Source organism: Uranotaenia lowii, chromosome 3, assembly GCF_029784155.1.
Source record: "Uranotaenia lowii strain MFRU-FL chromosome 3, ASM2978415v1, whole genome shotgun sequence".
NCBI classification, from domain to species: Eukaryota; Metazoa; Arthropoda; class Insecta; order Diptera; family Culicidae; genus Uranotaenia; species Uranotaenia lowii.
In genome coordinates this window covers 38,363,961-38,382,651 of record NC_073693.1, presented here as the reverse complement: position 1 = coordinate 38,382,651, position 18,691 = coordinate 38,363,961, and the positions used below count along the sequence as shown (strand labels likewise).

At 29.2% G+C, this 18,691-nt stretch overlaps 1 protein-coding gene and 1 long non-coding RNA gene across 3 annotated transcripts in view; one reads left to right on the top strand and one right to left on the bottom strand.

The window, feature by feature from the left end:
• LOC129751195 (uncharacterized) overlaps positions 1-18,691 on the bottom strand; it is a 598,057-nt gene that overhangs the window by 47,070 nt on the left and 532,296 nt on the right. The gene's annotated exons all lie outside the window — the stretch shown is intronic.
• Positions 10,524-11,066, top strand: LOC129751200 (uncharacterized). Its single transcript, XR_008738645.1, has 3 exons — positions 10,524-10,717; positions 10,785-10,805; positions 10,872-11,066. It is a non-coding gene; the product is annotated as an uncharacterized LOC129751200 (long non-coding RNA).

Below are 18,691 nucleotides of genomic sequence, written 5' to 3'. Positions count from 1 at the left end.
TTGGAAATGGGTGGAGAAAATTCTCAAGCATAATCTTAAATTAAAATTGAATGATCCTGATGAAATTCTGTACTGTGGTGTTCCCCATAAAAATTATAAAAAGAAAGCAGGTCTTTGGTTAGTGGTTGAAGCTATAGCTTATAATATAGTGCATTTTAAAAATCCTAGTTTATTCTGTTTCCAGAAAATTATCAGAGAGTATAGATGGAACAATAGAATAGCATTTGTAAATCATTTTAAAACATATCTTGATATATGTTGAGGTTTTACCTATTTACTACTATTATTGTATGAATGTGTTATACTAAATATGTTGTACTTAGGTTAAGGATTTGTTAAATAAAGTTTAAAAATTAAAAAAAAAAAAAAAAATAGTGTTTTTTCAGGAAAATTTTATCGAAAACTGGAATTTTGTAAGGATCCTAGTTATTTCGTTTCTTTTAAAATTGTATGCTTTTTTTACAAGATGGAAAGTTTATGCTAAGTACATTTAAATTCATAAAAATTACTCTCAACATTTGAGTTTTATATTTTTTTCCAATTATGTTTAGATTTCAAACTTAACTAAAAAAAAATCAATAATTCCATATTTTGTACCACATGTTTTTTTTTGGATTTTTTCTCTTATTTATTATTTTATTTTATCGATGGATTTTTATTTTATCTTCCACAAAGTACCTTGCGTTATGCTTTTTAAAAACCAAGACCACCAAAAGGTGAGAGTTTTTACGTACAACAAGTTTGCCGAAAAAGGTATATTATTTATTTAAACATTGAAAAAGTTATTGATGCTGTACTGCTAGACAAACTTTGTGAAAAAAACAGAGTTAATAAACCAACCATCAGTTGTTTGACTGTCAAACTTCGACATCATATGTACGTCCTATAAATCGTCGTCTAAACGGCAAATTCGCTCGGCACTTGGTATTTTTAGGATTTAAAGCAACTTCGTATTGAAAAAAAAAAATGGCTGTCGTGGTGACTGGAGTAGATTCAATTGAGCAAATAAGCAAATAATTTTATTGAATGCGGTACAGGAAAATCAGTTGCAAAAGAAGTACACCAAAGTTTGACAAATTGAAACTTAGAAAAAGTACTATGATACAACCAATCGGGTGAAAAAAACGGTGCTTCGCCCATTTTAGAACGTCTGCTTGGGAAAAAACTGCTTGATTTTCCTTGCAGGCACCACGTACATATATGAGCTCGTTTTAATGACAGCGTATCGATCTATTTAGGAATTCCAATTACCGACCCTGAGGACAATTTATTTGAACAGTTCAGATCTGAATGGGACAGAATCAACCAAAATCGTTACGCTGAAATGAAATCATTTTTTTAATCAACAAAACAGAGCCTCTTTGAAATCATTTTGCAAGCGAATGATGCTTCTGAAATTCGTTCATGAAAACTATCTAGAACTTCTTCAACTAATTTTTGTTTGTCTAAATGAAGACCAGGATGTAAAAGGAAGACCAGGTGCTCTACACCATGCAAGGTGGATGGCTAGAGCAATTTACGGCCTGAAAGTGTATTTGTTTAGAGAACAATTTCAAGTGGATATTTTGAAACTTGAAAAGTTCGCCCAGCTTGTAGTACGAGTTTATTTAAAAAGGTGGTATCAAGCTCCTGTTGCTACTAACGATGTTATATTTATAAACAAATTTAAAAAACTACGATCATAAAGAGTTAAGCCTGAAAACGTCGAAAAAAAATCAAAAAACGTTTATGGTTTTTGTTAGAGCTCAACATCAAATATATTGTCATATTTTGTCTGTTACCTCAAGATTTGGAGCAATGGCTCAGTAAATTAAAAAAATGAGCTACTTTTATTAAATTCCAGCTTCATTTAAATTTAATTTTTTGCCTAGATTTTTTTATTTCAGAAATACAATGCTCTACAATAAGGTTGCCAGAATTTTCCCGATCGTATCCGGGACGGACAAAAAAGAGCTAATTGAACTGGCAAATCTGAGCAGTTGATTTCAAAATTTTCTTTTGAACTCAAAAATCAGGCCATATTTGTGCAAATTTGGAAAAAAACACATTCATTTTTGCTTAAAAAGAAAACCACTTACTTTAATCAAAAACCCATCAGTCAAATTTAGATTGTATTTTAGGCTTCCATAATGTTAATTTTGACAAAAAGTTAATCAAAAATTTTCATTGTTGGTCAAAAAAAAAAAAAAAAAGTTACTCGATTTATGTTTTTTGTTCGTTTTTGCAAAAAAGTAAAAAAAAATCGAGATAATAATTTTTCAACAAATTCCGGAAAACAGGGCCGTTCTAAAATTTCTAACTAAATATCCGGGCAAGTTCAGATATAACCGGATAATCTGACAAGCTTAATTAAAAAAAAGTGTTATTCGTCAATTTTTAGAAAATTCAAATGAAAATAATCTGGCAATTTTTATTTATTTCACAACTACGTATAAGACTGGAAAAGTTTTGTTTTCAAAAATATCTGAGATCCATTTTGACTTTCGAAAATTGGTCGAAATCCTTTGATTGGAATGACTTTTCAATCAGCACAACGGAAAGAGCTGATTGGAAAGTCAACTAGTAAATAACTTCTAATTTGAATTTTGGCTTTAGAATCTTTAACAGTTAAAAAAAAAAAATTTCATCACTTCTAAACCAGTCAAAATCAGCTCCTGTATTTAAAGCACCAATGTGATTTTTGTTTTTAACTAATTCACACTAAAAAATCCTTTCAGTTTATAGGTAATATTGTGACCTTCAAGGAAAAAAAAAAAACAGTTGATGCAAAGTTACAACAATTCTAAACAAATGTTTAAAATTTGATTTCAATCGTTTCAGATTCAAAAATGTTTTTAAATTAAAATATTTTCAAATATTTTTTTAAGATCTAAATTAAGATTCAGAAATAAAATATAAGAACCAAAATTCACAGTGGAAAACAAATTTCAAAATTGATAAAAATACGATATATTCGATTCACTATTCTGGAAAATATAAAAAAATAAAAGATAAAAAAATGTCAAAAAATTAAAATGAATTTAAAATTCATAGAAATTTTAAAATTAAAATGGATCTCAATATGTATTCTCCGAACGTAAAGTTGCAATAATAGAATCATAAGGAAAGGTTGATAAGTATGTCATTCTATAAACATTCGAATTAATAATTTCCTATTTTTGAATTTGTTGTTTGCATCTAACTAAAAATTTATGTCAAGGTATGATAAATATTTTCAAGTGAAAGTTTGTCATTTTTGTCATTTTTGTCATTTTTGTCATTTTTGTCATTTTTGTCATTTTTGTCATTTTTGTCATTTTTGTCATTTTTGTCATTTTTGTCATTTTTGTCATTTTTGTCATTTTTGTCATTTTTGTCATTTTTGTCATTTTTGTCATTTTTGTCATTTTTGTCATTTTTGTCATTTTTGTCATTTTTGTCATTTTTGTCATTTTTGTCATTTTTGTCATTTTTGTCATTTTTGTCATTTTTGTCATTTTTGTCATTTTTGTCATTTTTGTCATTTTTGTCATTTTTGTCATTTTTGTCATTTTTTGTCATTTTTGTCATTTTTGTCATTTTTGTCATTTTTGTCATTTTTGTCATTTTTGTCATTTTTGTCATTTTTGTCATTTTTGTCATTTTTGTCATTTTTGTCATTTTTGTCATTTTTGTCATTTTTGTCATTTTTGTCATTTTTGTCATTTTTGTCATTTTTGTCATTTTCGTCATTTTTGTCATTTTTGTCATTTTTGTCATTTTTGTCATTTTTGTCATTTTTGTCATTTTTGTCATTTTTGTCATTTTTGTCATTTTTGTCATTTTTGTCATTTTTGTCATTTTTGTCATTTTTGTCATTTTTGTCATTTTTTGTCATTTTTGTCATTTTTGTCATTTTTGTCATTTTTGTCATTTTTGTCATTTTTGTCATTTTTGTCATTTTTGTCATTTTTGTCATTTTTGTCATTTTTGTCATTTTTGTCATTTTTGTCATTTTTGTCATTTTTGTCATTTTAGTCATTTTTGTCATTTTTGTCATTTTTGTCATTTTTGTCATTTTTGTCATTTCTGTCATTTTTGTCATTTTTGTCATTTTTGTCATTTTTGTCATTTTTGTCATTTTTGTCATTTTTGTCATTTTTGTCATTTTTGTCATTTTTGTCATTTTTGTCATTTTTGTCATTTTTGTCATTTTTGTCATTTTTGTCATTTTTGTCATTTTTGTCATTTTTGTCATTTTTGTCATTTTTGTCATTTTTGTCATTTTTGTCATTTTTGTCATTTTTGTCATTTTTGTCATTTTTGTCATTTTTGTCATTTTTGTCATTTTTGTCATTTTTTTCATTTTTGTCATTTTTGTCATTTTTGTCATTTTTGTCATTTTTGTCATTTTTGTCATTTTTGTCATTTTTGTCATTTTTGTCATTTTTGTCATTTTTGTCATTTTTGTCATTTTTGTCATTTTTGTCATTTTTGTCATTTTTGTCATTTTTGTCATTTTTGTCATTTTTGTCATTTTTGTCATTTTTGTCATTTTTGTCATTTTTGTCATTTTTGTCATTTTTGTCATTTTTGTCATTTTTGTCATTTTTGTCATTTTTGTCATTTTTTGTCATTTTTGTCATTTTTGTCATTTTTGTCATTTTTGTCATTTTTGTCATTTGATTTTGTATTATCGTTTTGTTATTTTTGCGAGGTTTTTGTTTTATGCTGCTGGTTGAGTCAATTTGCTACGCCAAAGTGTCAATCATGTGCCATTTGGGTAACATTTTTTTGACAATATTTCTTTATTTTCGAACTATTTCTTTACTAGTTTTGTTCATTTATTGTGTAGTTTTTAATGCCATTTTTTTGCATTTTCATTCCGTTTTCGCTACGTGTCGCTGGATAATGTAGTCATCCGGAAATATGTGTTTTGTTTCAAATGAAAACATTAATTGAGATTTGTATCAATGGAAAACGCATAAAAATCTATGACCCGGCAAACTATGCTACTGTACCTGAAAGCCAAACATTGAAAAACCCTCATTAGACCAAATGCGGTTCCCTCAAATCTGTTCGGGTTTTGCAGGATAAAAAGCAAGAGAAGGGAAAAAATTTGGAAAAAATCGAAAAATAATTCCTTCAGTCGAAGGAGTAGGAAAATACCTAAAATAAACAGAGCCACCAAATCGATTCCTCCCTTCCTTCCATGCCAACGGTTAACGAGCAGCCATAAAATTCTAATTTGCAAACCTCGCACATAAACGCGAGGTGGTCTCTTCCCCACTTTTTTCTCTCTTATTCCTTGTAGTAGGAATTCGGTAGTCTCTAATGATGCGAGAAAAGCGATATTTTCCTTTTGTCCGAGGAACGAAAAAAATTCCGGCTAAAACAACCAAACAGATGATAAAAAAGTAATGAGGTGAAGGAAATCGCGGTGAGTTTTTCTTTTTTTTTCGGGAGGTTTCTGTTTCACCATTTTGTTCTCTTTTTTTTGGGGGGGGGGGGGGGGGGGGTCCAACTATACAAATGGCACACCACACTTTTCTACTGCTCACGTACGACCTTTGATGGCCAAAGTTGGGAACAATAAAACTCATGCTTTCCCTAACTTTGCTTCGCGATTGGGAAGGGGCTTGTTTCTGTTATCCTTTTATTTTTTTTGGGAGGCTCACCGATTAAGAAGAAAAAATGGCAAACGAACACATCCAAACAACAATAAATGAATGACGGAAGCATCCGGAACGGGAAAACAAATCAATGCCTATTAGCAGTTTGCAAGCAAACTTCGTCCTATGAAAGGATAATTTTCCAATAGGGTTAATTTATTGCCAAGACACAGGGGTTAGAGGACGATAATCTTTCATCTTGTGACACCTTGTTTTGGGATTTTCTTGAGCCGGATTTCTTTCAATGTATCTGGAACACATAAATTTGAAAATTTCCACTGACAAAGTTCTCTTAATTCAGAAAACGTTTCATTTTTGGATTGCTCGAAAGTAAACTGCTTAAAGTTTGGGTGGCTGAGTAGCAGTTTTCCATTCCACGTAAACTCGGGTGGAAGGGCTGTCGTTTTTCCTCGAGCAAAGCCATTGCTCCAAAACCTGGTCCTAGTAGCAGTAAATCATTCCGGCTTTAGTACCGTTTATTCAAATTATATTCATGGCCTTAGAACTCCACCATCCACAACGTTGCATACCTTCTGGGGCATTTCTGGAAGGTTTTCCCCGGTTCAAAAAGCTTGGTTTTGGCTCCGTTTTGTCCCATTTGTCGTTTGGAACCAATCAGTAGCAAGGAGCAGAAGCAAGCAGATCAGGTGGGAGAGTCAATAAATTTCCAGATGATGGTTTCAAGGAGCGCGGCGACAATTAAGGTGGATCAATGAGGAGCGCATTAATTTTCGTATAGCTGCCGACTTGAGGTGCTTAGCCTTATCGTGCATGTCGCATGAGGGGTAATTTCAATTCGAAGGAATGTTTTCTGAATAATTGGTTTTAACTGAGAACGTGAAAAATTTCAAATTATGGGAATTTTCAATAGTTAAATAACAGAAACTCAAAGGAAAAAGAAGTGGAAACCATATTTTCTTTAAGTTGAGATTATTTCTGCGTAGAGTTTTTGTTATAGAATTTCAAGTGTATAAACTGAGAAATAAAAGTTACCAACCAATAATACCAAAACTTTGAACATCTTAATAGAAAATAAAATTAGAGATCTGTGCATAAATGGGAACTTAAGAATGCAAAATAATTTTATTTTTGGTCAATTCTTAAAAAATGGAAAAACATTTAAAAAAAATGAGAAAAAAACTCGAGAAAACGACAATTAATTTAATCCAACTTTTTTATTTGAAAGTATCATATTCTTTTTTTTAATATCCGAAATGATTTTTTTTTTAATTGTGGATTCCTACATTTTTATTTTTTGTTAAATGACCCAACACATTTGAGAACGATGGGGTATTGGGACTTAAAAGAGTGCTCCTGTGCTCTATCCGAGCAGACTTTGATACGCAAATTGATAGCAAACAACAATATACTATCAATGCCAAAATGATAGCATGATTAAGTGTTGTATTTTTCAAAATTTAGAATCACATTCATGTTGCGAAATATCATTTCGAGTTTTTAATTTTCATGCGCTTGGTGAATGAGAAAAAATAATTGATATCAGGAGTTTAGATCGAAAATCCAAGAATTCAGTATCTCAATAAAAATCTCAATTAAGGGGGGGGGGTCGGGTCTAACACTTTCAAAAAATCGATTTTTTTTTATTTCCTTATTGCAAAACATTTCAAGAATGTTGTGTCAAATTTTCAAGTCAATTGGAGCAAAACTGTAGAAATTATAGGCCTTTATCTCCTCCTATCTAATACTGCAAGAAAGCAAGAGCAGAAACTTAAAACGCGTTTTTCTCGAAAGCACATTTTTAAAGTCCGTGGACATCGTCATTTGAAAACTACTTATCCGATTCTTTTCAAATTTGGAACATATTTTCTACATATAAAATACCAGACCCCAACGTTTTTCTTTTTTGTTTTTTTTTTTACTTTGGGGAGATTTTACAAGTGAAAAATGGTGGATTTTTTTGTGAAAAATCGTAGTTTTTACTTCAAACAGCCACAAAAATTTCATAAAAAAAATTTTAAGCTAAATAAAAACGTTGGGTTCCAGAAAAACATCTATTAAAAATATTTTGCTCTGATTTTTTGACTTCAGATGATTCTGTGCTGAGATACAGTGTCCACCGCAAATCCTGTTTTCTAAAAGGCATCCTCGAAAGTGCTCCGTCGCCGGCTCATTTTTCAATATTTTTCTACGAAAAAATTACTAAATGTTCTTTTAACAATGCTTTGAATAATGCAAAAAAATTGAATACATTTATTTGAACGATAGCTCTAGAAAAAAATCGTGAAAATGGTGTTTTTTTTATACCCGTTAGACCCTACCCCCCCTTAAGGGAACAGCTATAAGTTTTGCTTTGTGGACATAATCGTTAGAAATTTCGATTTAGAATTCCAATAAATACCTAAAATTCAGATTGATCTGATTTTGATCTATATGATCTTGATCTCTATCTTGATGATTGATCTATCTGATTTTATAGATTTGGTCGTCCTGAATTCAAATCATTTATCAGATTTTGTCTATTTCCTCTATTTTTGATAATATAGCGTTTGAGAATTCTCTAATTAACTAGTATCCGGAAAAACCAATCTTTGATAACAGATAAACAATTTCATCTATAATTAAAACAAAATTTTAAATCTTTAAAGGATTTTTACCTTCGTGGTCATTCACCCTCTCTTTTTATTACTTAAAATCAATCAAATATTTAGAATTTCCCTAGTTACTCCAGATTCAGAGAGTATTTGAAAAAAATAATCATTTATTTTATAATTTTTCTACATATTTTGCCGGCCATCGAAAGAAAATAACTATTAGAAAATAAATCTAAAAAAATCTATAAGAATCTAATACTATCTCTGGAATCACTCAAGATTGTTTATGAGTTTTTTAAATTGAAGATTTATAATTACAGACCCCGTTCGTTTTTGACAACATTCGATTTTGGTAACATCTGATTTTGGCAACATCCGAATTTGGCACATGTGCCAAAATCGAATGTTGTTTTGGAAAGACATTACCATATAGTTTTCGCTATAACAGTGCCAATATAATTTAGACATACACTATAAACACGTTGATTCGTTCTTAAAAAATGATAAAAGAATAACAACAATAACAAAAAAAAAATTAAAATTAAATAAAGCATTCAAAAATTACAAAAAACATAAAGAATTTAGAAAAAAAAATTAAAAACAAATACAAACAAAGGATAGAAATGACAAAAAAAAATATCTAAAGAAAGATGCAAAATGACAAAAATAACAAATATGATAAAAATAACAAACATGCAAAACATAACAAAAAAAAGTTCTTAATGTGTCTTAAACACGATAAGAAAAACAAAAAAAAAAATTATCAAGAAAGCCAAGAAAAATTTAGTTGATAATGATTACAATGCTCTTCTTTCATTAATATGTAAAAAAAAAGTTTATTAAAAAAACGGTCGATCTTAGGCAACAAAAAATTATTGAGCGTGTTGCCAAAAACGAAAGGAGCCCGTACTAAATAATTTCATGAATACTGCAAACCATTTTGAACATGCTTTAAGAGGTAGCTTAGAATAATTTTGGCTGAAGCATCCACGTTTTTTTTTTACAAAAACAGAGAATGAAACAAAAAAAAACTACTGAAACTTTAATCTAAGAAGTCAAAATTACTAACAATTTCGGGAAAGTTGATTGTTGAATTACAACCATAATTTTCAAAGTGTTTGTAATGTTGAATATTGCTTAAAACGGCACAAGTTTTTTTTAACTTAATTTATGCCTATTTTCAAAAGAAATTAAAAAATGAGTGCTGATATAGAAGTTATGCAAAATCATTCAAAATTACAACGAGGCAGTAGGAACGTGGTTAAAAACGCCAAGAGCAATGTTATTCTCTAAACAGAAAATTTCAAATTCCTTATCAAATTTTGATGAACGGCCAAAATTATTCAAGAGTAACAATCTCGACTCAGAACTAAAGCCAAAACCTCGAAATTTCATCCCAGATCCAGAATTGAACAACAGTTTTTATTTTATTTTCTCACTAGTTGAAATTAAGTCTTGAATGTGGAATTTCAATATCATTAGAATTTGTCTGTCGAATTGCCCAGATTTTTCCTGATTTTTCCACTTTTTTGCAAAATAATACAAAAATTAACAAAACTTGCAATCTTATTTAAAAAATTTCAATTCGGGATTAAATCAAAGGCCGAAACGTCGGGAAAATTGAGGAGGGTATTGATGAAAATAGCCCGGATTCACGGGACCAAAATCTGGAAAACTTAGGTCAGAAAAATTCCGGGGCCACGTCTGTGGTCAGATTCCATATTCAGATTACGAAAAGTACATTTACATTGCAAACCATTGAAAAGATTTTTAATTGAAATTTTTACTTTTAATTCTTGTTCAGAATCGGAACTTATTAGAAAAAAATCATAGCTCGCAATTTTCTATTAGGTTCACAAGTCGAATTCAAATCGATAATTGAATGATGAATTCTGTACCAACACGTGAAAAGGATCTATCTCCAAAAGTAAACAAAAACCATTTTCAGTACCTCATGATAGGCCAACAGTTGCCCTACTTAACGGTAAAACCCTTTTGAGAAAATAATATTCCGTTACATTGTAAACTCAATTTGAGTAAAGGATCTATAAACATTCTAAAACCAGAACTGCCATGACATGGATATACATCCTTTACTCCGGAACAATTTTTCGCTACTATTCCGCACACAAACTCAAAATAATTAATTCTACTCTTTATTCAACATAAAAACATAGTTGCAAATGTATGCGAGCTTATAACTAAAGCTAAAAATAAGAAAATAGCAAAGGGTGTATAAACATGTTAGAAAAAATATTACGTGAGCTAGGTGCTATCTACACTGTAAATTTTTGCCTCGGTTTCCAGCAAAAAAAATTGCTGGAATCCAGCAATCCAAATTTTTGCTGGAAACCAGCAATCGATTTTCTTATTGCTGGATTTTTCAGCATTCGGTTGTGTTCTTGTCATTTTTGCTGGAAAATCAGCAATCGGTTTTCAAATTGCTGGACTTTCCAGCAATCGGTCTAGTTTGCTGGAAAATCAGCAATCGAGTTGTCAAATTGGAGTCTGTTTGTTTTCGTACGCTGAAGCAAGGTAAGACTCTTTTTCACGAATTTTGTTTATGTTAATACTATTTTTTTCATTTTCCTCTATATTCTAGCAACCAGACATCAAGTCAAGGGTGAGTTTGTATTGGAAAATGGATTTATGAGATTCATGAAAGGTATTAATCGAATCTCTATTTCAGGTGGCGGATGATTATCACATTGGCACAAAGCTGCCACCCCGGAGGCGGTATTAGTATATTGACAAAACATATGTCTCTGCTAATTCATTTAATTCATAATAAAAAAATGGAAGAAAAATATGTTGTTTATTACTTATCATGTGCACAGCCAGTTTCAATATTTAAATTTGATTTGAAAAATAAATTTGATACCAAATACAGCCGAATGCTTTGATTGAAATAGCTAGTTTCCAGCAATCTGGATTGCTGGTTTCCAGCAATTTGAATTGCTGGAAACCAGCATTGATGTTTGCTGATTTTTCCAGCAATCGATATTGCTGGAAATTTTGCTGGAAAGTCAGCGGGACAAAAACCAGCAAAATTTTGCTGGTTTCCAGCAAAATTTTGCTGGTTTCCAGCAAAAAAAAATTTGCTGTGTACGATAGCGCGTTGTTTTTTTCATGAAAATTGATATTCCTCTATTCTAACATGGGATGCTTCTTAAAAATCGTTTGTCTTTCATAAAAACCAAAAATTTGAAGTGATTTTTATTAGGGATTTAAAATAGGTTGTATTTTTTTTTTTTAAATGCGTTTTTCTTGATACGCCATATATTGAGATAGATGCTTTTTATGTTTTGGTAAAGATTTGACACTTTATTCAACATAAAAACATAGTTACAAATGAACGCGAGCTTAAAACTAAAGCTAGAAATGAGAAAATAGCAAAGGGTGTATAAACAAAAGAGACAAAATATTACGTGAACTAGGTTCTATCTACGATAACGCGTTGTTTTTTCATTAAAATTTATATTCCTCTATTCTAACATATAGAGGGTGCTTCTAAACATCGTTTGTCTGACATTAAATGCAAACATTTCAAGTGATTTTTAATTAGCGATTTAAAATAGGTTGTATTTTCTTCAAACGCGTTTTTCTCGATTCGCCATATTTGGAGATACATCCTTTTCACGTGTTGGTACAGAATTCATAAAAAAAAGCCAGAAATACAGAGTTCTTATAAAAGATTTCTGGTTGAGGATTCTGAAACATACATTTTCACCCTACTTAGATAAAGGGGTGATTTGAAAAAAAATTGTGTTGAATAAAAAATTATAGGAAACCGTTTGAAAATTTAAAGTTATAGATATATTTATGATGTCCTAACGCATAAAGCACAAATAGCAGTAATTTTTGGTTATGTTCGAATTAAATTTAACATTTGGTCTGTCAAAAATATTCAGAATGAAAAAGCATAAGGGTGTTGCATACATTCAGAGGAAAAAAATCTTTAAAAAATTATGCTAGCTGAAATCATGAAAATTTATGTTCGGATGGATGAAATTTTTAAATAAACAAACGCCTGATACAAAACAATCATATTTTAGCATATGGAAACGAGATTTAAAAGTTGAATCTTTTATTTGCATTTAAGCCCAGACTGCTAAATGATTTATGCAAATATTTAAATATCAATATAAATATTGGGTAAAGCATCATCGAAAAATGTTAAAATTTGTGCATACATTGCTCGATTTTAAATTTTCTATAAAAATGAAAAACTTCAAAAAACTATCGCTCGGTGTGACAGACTTTGTCATCATCATTTTGTTATCATTAAATTATAATTTTATTACAAAATAAAAATTGAATAAGTGATGTGGTACACAAATGTTGCATCTAACCCTGCTGTTGCATGATGCTCCGTTTGACGGTCTTCGCTTTTCAGTTCATAGCAATAGGAATTTTGATTTGGAACTTAGATTCAAAATCGGAGTTCAAATTTGAAACTTAGGTTCAAAGACAGGATTAGAGAATCTAAATTGAAATAAAAAAATTAGATTCAAATTCAGTTCGATGTTTAGTTTAAAATATCAATGTCAGAATTTCATATTGGATTCAAATTGCAGGAGATCGAAGTTTCAAAATTTTGATTTAAAAATAAAATTCTAATATTTAGTCGCAGTCAATTTGGAAACACAAACCAGAAAAAATCACAAATATGTACAGAAAATGAAAATCAATTTAAAAAATTTCGTTCAAGGAAAAATATATATCTTTTAAAGTTTTATTAACGACACTTTACCATCCTTATGGCATTCGTGTCGAGAATAAAAATATAGATTTTTTTTTAATAATTTAAAATTATGAATTAAATCATAATGATAAATTTTTGTTTACCTTAGAACTTGTTCTTCATCTACAAATGAAAACTCAACAAGAAATATATTTTATTCGTTTGTTGTTTAACATTATTTACATTGCAAATTATTCAAACACAATGTTTCAATGAAAAGGTTTTAATTTTAATCGAGTATACAAGAATTGCAAATATATCTGATTTGAACCGCTAATAATATTTTCTCCAATACTAAAAAATTGTGGTTAAAAAGAATAAGCTTGCTATTTTAAGATTATACAAAAAGATTTCTTTAAAATGAAACCATCAAGATTTCTTAATTGTTTTTTATGAATTTTAAATGAAAATTGGCAACTTCTAAGACTAATAATCGAAAGTAAGGATTCAAGTTTGGCCGAAATTCGTATTTAGCCGAAAATAATAACAATACCAAAAATACACAAAAAAAAAGAAACTGATTTTTTAATTCATTTTCTTACAAATGATTATCACACAAACTCAAAATTATATATTTTACAGATAAAATAAATCAAAATCTTCAAAATAAATCAGAATAAATGTTTCTATCAGTCTGTCATTGATGAATTACTCAAAATGATGTTCCTTGTTCTGCACTAAAAAATTGCTTGAAAATAAATAATGAGCAGTCTAGTTTTTAAATTTGAAATAATTTTTCCTGAAATACCAGAAAAAGAATGTAAAGCTTTAGATATAAGAATGAATGCACAGAATTAAAATTCATGAAATATAACACCAGATCTAAAAAAATCTGAATTCTCATATAAATGTCAGATTCGAATTTAATTTACCATGATTAAAAATTGTTTGATAAATGATAATTATTGTAATCTATTATTCATCCTATTTGACATTTCTTTTCTCCATTTTCAATTGCAGGATTGATTAAAATATTCTGCTGTAGTATCTAGAATTGGAAAAAAAATCACGATTTGAAATGTGAATTCTCGATCAGGAAAAAAACTGTTTTGAACAGAAATTTTTTTATAATACTTGATAAATGTATTTTATCTGATAAAAAGAAGGAAATATTTAATATTTATTCAAGACTGCCAGTGATCAAAGTCAAAGATTAAACCCATTTTTAATTTTAAATTCTTCCAGTTTTTTTTAAATAAATGGCTAAAAAAGTTCTGAAGTTCAAAATAATTACTTTATCTGTAAATTTTTAAAACAACATGTTCAATCAAACTGACAAATTACAGATTTCCAATCGGTAATCCGATTATCAATTAGAAACGGATAAAATAAAAATAAAAATCATGAAATCCTTGTTTTGTGGTAAATATTAGAAGCACAAAAGAAATACAAATTTAGTTAATATTGCGCAAAAAATTAAAGTTTTTAGTTGCTACTTCAAATACTTTCTCGAACTTCCTGAAGATAAAATTAAAAAAATCGTTCATGATTTGACATGGTGAAGATTTAAGAACTGTTATTAAATTTTCAATTGAAGGTTTCGAAAATTAAGCTATCGTTCTCTGAATATGTTGTAACCATCAATTAGAATATTGGCTCCTGGAGAGGACAGAAAGTGGAAACTATATTGTTCTTAGTAAAAATTTAGTTTTGAAGGTTTCCAAGAAAATTATGTTCTCATAACACATAAATTTAGAAATAAAAAAACAAAGGAAAACTCATACGAAATATTTCATAACATTACAAATAGTTTGACTTTAGAATTTGGCAATTTAAACAAAATATGAAGATAAAAAAAAAAGTGTTTTGACCTTTTAGAAGGAATTTTTTTTTTCAATAAACTCGTTTAACTTTTTTGAAATCCAATTTAAAGAATTTATTTGATAACTCAAAGAAACAGCCTTTTGGTGCCTATAAAATATTGATTTGGTAAATTTAAGCGTCCGGAACTCGAGTTTTTTTGTCATATTTTGTCTGTCTCCTTACGGTTTGTACATATTTAGTTCATAAGCCCTAAAATGTTTCAGTTTTAAGTATAATCAACCATTGATAGGTGATGAAAAAACAATTCTACGTTAAAGAAAAATCTGATTCTGAATGTTTTGATTATTCCTATTTAATTCAATAAGGGAATAATATTAACAAAATAATGATGTATTATCTAAAAAAGTTGAATTCTACAATTTTAAAAAGTATGGACAGATTACATCACAAGTATTTTCGACATTACTGTGTGAAGTTTGAAAAAAATTTAATCCACTTAACAAAATTTGAACGAATTAGATTTTGGCTTTGAAAATATTTGAAATTCTATGTGGATAAAAACTTCTTTAAAAATAGGACAAAGTAAACAAATCGAAAACCCCTATAACATTTTTTTTCACAGATCCCAAAATTTTTTGAAGTCTAAGGAGAAGTTGAAATTTATTCAAAACCATTATTTTAAAATGTCATTTTTTGTTTTATTGTTTTATCAAAAAATGCGAAAAAATATCAAACGTTTTAATATATTTTCATATTATTATTATTATTAAAATTAATAAAAGTTGGTTTGACAATGTCATTCGAGTCAAATAATCTCAGAAGTTATTTAAAAAATTAAAACTGATAGAAATATTGCAAATTCAGATCCAGGACGCCCAAATTAGTCAAAATAAGCTTTTTAATTCTTTGCACCTCGAAGGATGTATATTTTGTGGGCTTGTGTTATTTATCAAAATGCATTTGGATGTGATGTTGAGCATTTTGAGGAACAAGAAACACAATGTAAAATTAAGACTGAAATAAGTTTCTTGAATAATATTTCATATATCTAGTTATGAAGTAGAGGATACTAAGTTTTGTTTTGCTTATTCTTATGACCATCATAAGTCATAATACATGGGTTCCAACTTTTAGATGTATAAAACGAGTATTCGATGAATGAATTTTGAAGTTAAAATGATTCGTTTTAAATTCTAAATTTATGTAGTTACACTTCTTAATAAATATATATATAATCTTTTCTTAAGACGAAGTATGGTTTTTGTATATTAAGTTTCATAACAAAAGGTTGATTGAGGTGCAAATCGAAATTTACGATTAAATATTAATATCAATTTGTGAACGGCATATATGAAACGTCGTAAAATAAATTGACTCAAGTCTAGAGTGATTTAAGACCAATTTCTGCCGGAGGCGAACATAATTTCTGACTTTCTTGTTAGCACTTACTCAAAATCTTTTGAGATCAAGAAATTTCCCTCTACTACGTTGAAAATTTTACTTGAAAAAAATCTTCATAGGGAGGGTTAAACATGAAACGACTGTTTTAATATTCATGCAACCATCCTTGAGGAATTTCTGAGCTCATACTTAATTCTAGCAAAAATATTCAAATATGATTGAAAAATATTAAATTTTCCATTATAAGGCTAAAATCCCATTTTGCCAATTATGGAAAAGTAGCAAACATCGAAAAAATGGCAATTTCTTATTTTTGTTCAACTTTTTAAAAACGCTCTTTCAAAAACCTTCAAGTACAGGTTTTTGTCATTTTTTTTTTCAATTTGAACTACTGTGCACTTGGTGGAGAATAAAAATGAATTTTAAAAAAATTAATAGTTAAACACCTTTTAACTTTTTTTTTTTAAATAAGGTTTGGTTCAGGGCAACAAAATACATAAATTTAACCGAATTGTGTGCTTAAAAAGCATCATTTGACAGAAATATTCTAGAAATAGGCCAAAAATAGACCCGATTCTCTCCATATTATGGTTTTTAAAATGACTTGGTGGAGAATTCGTATTTTTGAAATTGAACTTACAATCAAAATTATAAATATGCGATCTCTTGCAATTCAAATTTCCCAAAGAAACAGTCATCATGATTATTATAACTTTTTGTGAAGCTCATTTACGAGCTTAATCCGAATCTGAATTTTGAGAACCTATTTGTAGTTGTAAGTCTAAATATTGCACCTGAATTCAGTATTCAAATTTCAATACGATTTCTAAAATAAAAAAAAAAAAATAAACGACGCCTCAATTGAGATTTCGAGCCAAGAATAAAAATTTGTTTCAGACTTTCAACCATGAATCTTAAAATTTAATTTTGACGTTTCAATCTGAATTTATTATCTATATTATAACCGAAATAAAAAAAAAATGACTAACCTCATTCTGAATATTCAGTTCTTGATCACCACTTTGAAGCTGCGTAAGAACTTATTTTAACCTTTTTTTTAATGAGATTTTTAAAATAGAGTTTCAGAACTTCGAATAAATATCAAACAAAAACCGAATCCGAAACATGAAAACAGAAAAACCATTACGATTTTGATAATATGGGCTCAGAACCCTTTGATAGAAGTTTTATCCAAAAAAAAATAAATTTTATGTTCAGAAACGAGTTGCTATAAACAAGGAGGAAATTTTTGAAAAACTGAAGCAGTTTTCTGTACCAGTGATAAGTTTTCAAGGTTTTGGTATTTTCTCTGAGTTTAGATTGTTACTCTGAAATAACTTTACTCAATGATCAAAATTTGATTCAAAATTTAAAATTTTGAGTGTAGAGTAGAATACATCATTTGCTTTTCTGGACCCTCAAGGGGGTAGTTTAAACCCCAAACCTTCCCCCCCTCGTTTCAACGGGCATATTCCTAGCTAAACAGCCTATTTGAAGATCTATTTTGCCATTTTGTAAACATTCGACAGCTTCTCCTTCTTGCTTTTTTTTCTCCTGAATCCCTAAACTCCCTAAAAGTGGGGATTATAATGATAATGGTTGAAGATTTAATTGGCATCGACAGCTCCCATTTTTGGACCACCAGCTTCTCCTCCCTTCTATCTAAAGTCTCCAATTAGCATCGATGAGCACAGATTTTCAATCACCACACCCCCTCCATTCATTATTGCTGTGTCAACCGTTTGGCAGCGCCAAAATTAGTATGATGAAATCGTTCTTCCGGTGCAATGGGTTTCAAATTGTTTCGGATTAGCAATTTCCGGGTTTTTCTTTGCCCGTTTGATGGATGAGATGGGAAGCGGGAGGCGAGAGGCGGGATGTCTGCTCTATGAACAATTTTGATCCCCAGAATAAATGCCCGAAGGCTTGAAATGCACCTCATTTGAGTGTCAATTGGTTGAAGGAGGTGTGGTGGCATGAAAAAGCATAATCATCAAACTGTGACACATTGCAATATTTTTCGCCTTTCAAATGATAATTAAATACATGACGATTGAATCGCATGAATGATTAAACAAATTGTGGCCAAAAATAAATATTTGATGCTGATTAAAGGCTTCTTCTACGGACAAATTTGAATCTGATTTTTCTGATTTTAAGAGTTCAATCTACATTTTGGGTCCCATCATTTTATTTTTAATATGGAAAAATTTTTTGATGGAAAAACTTTAAATCTACGATAAAGAAACTTTTCTAGATTTTTTTTAACCAAAATTCTAGTTTGTGGAAAAAGAGATAAAAAAAACTCCAGCTTATATTATGAAAAAAATTTTACATTTTCCTGGCAAAACCACTGCAAGCAATAAAAACTCCCGTTATTTAACGACACTCGAGAAAAAAAAATTCATAATCATTGTCGTTTCATGACAAAACATTATAATTTTCAACTAATCAGTATGATATGATCGAAATTTTGCTGCAATAATGGTCCATCAAATTTTCATTGGAAAATTTCAATGCATATAAAATCATAAAATTTATTATTTTTCATCGGAACAAACACCAAATGTTTTTAACGGTCGCCATACGAACGACTCGAC